Here is a 4607-nt window from a genome sequence, read left to right as displayed (position 1 = left end):
TTTCCCTTGTGCTATTAAGAGTCTGATCTTCAGATGTCTGGGTGTCTTCCCAGACAGGAGGGCTGAGGCCATGCTGCAGCTTTGGTCTTATTAGTCTTGATTTGTTATGTCTTCTTTGAGTGCTGCTTCCATTAGTTCTTTGATTGCAGCAGCTTGAGCCAAGCTCGTGGCTGGGCTTTATCCCACTCGCCTCTCGGCAGCAGTGTAGGGATTTACTAAGTTTCATCATCTTAAGGTGGAAGGGAAACCTATGGATCATTGAATGCTACTCCCAAAGTGGAGTTTTGGGGAATCACGGCAAGGCACATGGTGCTTTGGAAAGATCTGGTGGTGGTGCCCACTTGTGATGTTACCCTGGTCTCATGTTGTAGATAGTGCCCCAGAGGAGTAGATTGCAGAACCACGGTGAGGTCACGACTGGGAGCGTTGCCTGGACTTCCCATACGTTACCCCTTCCATGAAGCCACGCTTCACCAACCAAGTTCCCTCTGGGGCACTCTGAGCTTCGGGGAAATGGTGCTGACAAAGTGCTTCAGTCACTGATGACTCGGGGTTTGATCTTTGCAACCCAGCAAGAACCGCTGAACACATCTGCATTCATGGGATCTGTGTCCCGGTGGCCTCGTGACACAGACGATGGGGTTTTGTGGCGCTTTTCCAACCTCGGTTGAAGCCGTGGTGTGGCTCTTGGTGGTGGAGTGTGGGTGCTCCTACATACAGCCAAGTGGAGCTGTTGTGGTCCACGACAGCCTGGCCCCACAGGCAGCTCGGTCTGTGCTGGTTTAACCTTCCCCCAAACCATCTTTGCAGTGTTGCTGCTGGGATGGGTGTTCTAAATGGTGAATTCCAGGAATTATCTCTGCCTGCATCAAGGTAAAACAAGGAACTGATTCCTTGCACCCAGTTCACTTGCTTTCACCACGAGTTCCCCTTCATCTTCGTTAAAATTGGGTGATGAGCATCTGGGAAACTTCCCTCCTAAGGAAAACCAAAGGGTTGCACGTTCTCCTTGAGGATTTTGTCTCCATTTAAGAGAATCCACCAGTTTGATCCAGGTTTAACACTTGGAAAAGGCAAGAGCACCATTTTTCTGCAAAACGATCCCAACCAACCTTTAGTTTGTGCCTGATTTTGTTGTGTCTTGTGATTACCAGGTTGTTTTCCTGATACCTGTGGGTGTCTCCACTGAAAACTCAGCAACGTGCTTTATGTCTTCTCATGAAGCAATGATTCTTCATGGGGGATTTGGGGATTACCTGATGAAACCAGTGCGTGCACATGGTTCCAGAGGGATTGGAGGGAGGGCAGTTGGTTTTATCTTGTTTTGATAAAAAGCTACATCAACACGTGTCCTCACAAGCTGCTTTAGGATTAACCTCAAATTACAGGCTTTATTGTCTAAGTGCTGCATGCCACCAGTTGCAAAAGAAGTTCCTCCCCGTGTTCCTGCTCCTCTCTGCAGCTTCCCTGAAGATTACTGGAAACCGAGTTTCCACCTAAAGCCAGTTACAACATGAGGCTTGGAGAAGGACAATGGGAGGGATGGAAACTGAATCGAATCAGCCAGCGTGGGACGGGTGAAGAAAGGGCAAGTATTTGCTTCCAAATAATTGCCTTCTGCTTTTCATGTGTTGTTTTTCTTAATGAAGGGAGGAGAAAAACCAGTCAGGGTTTGGTCCTCCAGCACCAGAGCAGGTAGATGTTGATGTGGCATCAACTGTGCCTTTGACAGTGCATGGAGGAGCTTGAAGGAAGCACAGGAGGTGTGAGAGAACCTGGAAGGTGGAAGTGAAGAATGAGCTGTGTATGTAAAGCAGGGGGAGGGAAAAACCCGGGTGGATTCATTAGGGAAGCAATTAGCCCCAAGCAGACACGGGGCTGAGATGGGCAGGCGGTTTCTGCTGAGGAAAGATGCTCTGCAAAAGGATTTCCTTGCAACTCCTTTCCTGCTCATCCAGAAAACTCCCAGGACATCTGGAGCACGTCCTTGGTTGTGCAACTGCAAGACACAGCTCTTGAGGTTGGGGTGATGCTCTGGGAAACAAGTGATTGATAGCTCTTAGGTTGGCTGGAAGATTCTCCTTGGGAGGGTGAGCCCCGCAGCGCCATGGTTGCCACGGCGAGGATGGAATCCGCCAGGATTCTATCCTTTATGAACTGGTGGGAGATGTTGTTCTCTTGGCCAATGGTGGGGGCAGAACTGCTGCTCATTTGCATCCTCACTGTCATAAAGAGGGGAGCTGGGGGGGTCTGCAGGCTCCAGAGGTCTGGGCAGTGCAGGGCCAAGGCTGAGCCATGGTGTCCGTTGCCGCCGTGTCTGTTAAGGGGACGAAGAGGAGTACCCAGAAGAGAAGGAGGTCCCAGAAGAAAAGGAGACTCCAGCATGGGAGCAGACACAGGAGCCACAGCAGGACATCTGTGGCCAAGAAGAGGAAGAATTCAGACCAGGAGAAGCATCGTCCCATGAAGAGGAGAAGAGCTTCAAAACACTCCCTCCGCTTTGATGCCAAGAAGCTCAAGGAGGCCAAAGGATCTGGACGGTTCCTCTCCCGCGAGGCCAAGGGGCTCATGATCAGCTTCATGAAGGACATCTACAAGCAAGTGTCGAGCGAGGCCGAGCGGCTGCGGAGGAAGAGCCGCGAGGCCGTGGTGAGCCCCGTGCATGTACGAGGTGCCCTGCAGTCCGTGCTGCCCAAGAGGAGGTGGAAGCAGGTGGCCTTCAGAAGCAAGCACTAGAAAAAGCCTCCTCCTCCCTTAGGATGGGTGAACCCCAAGGGAGAGGGATTAAAGCACCTCAACTGCTGAAGAAGACCTGAGCAACACACCAAGAGTGGGGAGTTTGTTGAGTTAAATTGTCAATGGGGCATCGCAATAAAGCTCCAAAAGCAGCTTTTGGTGGTGTCAGGGGTTTCTTTGGCAGGAAGGGATGACGTGGGGCTGCGTGTTTCATTAGTGAACATCTGTAAGTGTGTTTTGCCTTAATAGAGGCTTCCAGGGCCTCCTTGCTGCAAGTAGATGGTTTGATATATTGAATTACATGTATTTTAATTACCAGCAGATGATGGGAATTGCTGTGAGCAGGGCAAAAAGACCCACTGGTCAAAATTGCCCAAGGATGGTAATGGTGATATCCAGCTGTGCTAAACCCATCCCTCACCAAGGTATTGCCCGTGACAAAGCAGTGGCTCTTCAAAAGAGTAGCCTGTGCAGCAAGGGTGCCAATGGCTTTTAGAATAACGGAGTTTGCCGTGGCTGTGTGTGCTCCGAGGGTTGTATTTGCTGCGAAAAAGCCTATTAGTGGTATCAGCAGAAGGGAAGGGAGAAAAAGGGGAAAGAAATATTTCGTTGCAGAGGGAAAAAACATGCATCCCCTGCCGGGGAATCGAGCCCGGGCCGCGGCGGTGAGAGCGCCGAATCCTAACCACTAGACCACCAGGGAGGCGCTGGCAGCGATTTCTACCGCCGCACTCTGCGATGGGTGAATGGGCGCGATGGGTGAAGGAGGGGGAATTTGGGGTGAAAAAGCGCAGAACAGGCGTTTTCCCTCCGGAAAGGTGGGGTAATGACTGCAATAGGTTCCATCAAGTTTAATTTCCAGGAGGAAAAGATGTGTCAGAAGTGGGATTTGAACCCACGCCTCCATTCGGAGACCAGAATTCCCAGCACAGGGAAAGCAATGCCTTGAGTCTGGCGCCTTAGACCACTCGGCCATCCTGACACTGTCCGAAGGCTTTTCTGCCCTCCTCACTCTCAGCAGTCACTCCACATCCCGTTCTTCCCTGGCTCCTTTGCACCATCCCTAATTCGCAGCGAGGTTGGGGGCGGGTGGGGGGTGGGGTTGCAGCAATAACCCCCTTTTCTGACTGTTTTCTCTGTTGCCCCCTCAGGATAACACCAGGATTTGATCTTTGGGAAGAGCCAGAGCAGCTGGATTTACACGGAAACAGGCCATGATCCCGCCTGCACTTTGGTCATCACCTCTAGGAGCAAAAAGTGGAGGAAAGATGGAACAAGAGGCACCTGCTCACATGGTGCTACCCCCCCCCCCCGATTTAGTTTAATTGAACCCCAAATCGGTTTTATTTCCGTCCTCGCATTGATCATTGAGTGAGTGCAAGCAGTAACCAAGGAAGACCCCAAACCAAGTTGTTTCTCCACAAGGAAACGCAGAAGGAAAAGGGGGTTTGGAGGGAAATCTGGGGGTCTTACCCCGGGGCTAAGTCAGAACAAAAGCAGATCTTCTTTTGGTGCAATTCCACGTGCTTCAGGCAGAATTCCCTATGCAAATTGCGGATGAGGTTGAGCTACATCACAAGGGCTTTGCTGCAGTTGGCCAATCCTGGGTCATTTGAATCCATCCACCTATGTAAGCGACGTGGTGGGACCCATCCAGAGGAGCCTCCAGCCTGGCAGAGACCCCATGGCTGTTGCCACCAGGAGACATGGGAAAACCTTGAGGAAGATGAGGAGGAAGCCCAAAGTCCAGCGGACGAAGCCTGTGCTGAAGCGGGGAAAGGCTCTGGCTCGGGCCCGGCGGTGGAAAGCAGCTCCCAAGGGATTAAACGGCTGGTTCGGGAAGGGGTCCTACAGCTGGTACATCTCCAGGC

The 4607-nt window shown here is 51.7% G+C and overlaps 2 non-coding genes across 2 annotated transcripts; both read right to left on the bottom strand.

Annotated features, from left to right (window-relative positions):
* Window positions 1–3366: 3366 nt before the first annotated feature.
* Window positions 3367–3439, bottom strand: TRNAE-CUC. The gene has a single exon. It is a non-coding gene; the product is annotated as a tRNA-Glu (tRNA).
* A 171-nt stretch (window positions 3440–3610) lies between these two features.
* On the bottom strand, window positions 3611–3718 carry TRNAL-CAA. The gene is made up of 2 exons: window positions 3681–3718; window positions 3611–3656 (listed from the first exon to the last, which is right to left on the bottom strand). It is a non-coding gene; the product is annotated as a tRNA-Leu (tRNA).
* Between the last annotated feature and the right edge of the window lie 889 nt (window positions 3719–4607).

This window comes from Nestor notabilis, unplaced genomic scaffold (assembly GCF_000696875.1).
Source record: "Nestor notabilis isolate BGI_N333 unplaced genomic scaffold, ASM69687v1 scaffold668, whole genome shotgun sequence".
Classification (NCBI taxonomy): domain Eukaryota; kingdom Metazoa; phylum Chordata; class Aves; order Psittaciformes; family Psittacidae; genus Nestor; species Nestor notabilis.
The sequence above is the reverse complement of the archived record's forward strand: the minus strand, read 5'-3'. Positions and strand labels throughout refer to the sequence as shown.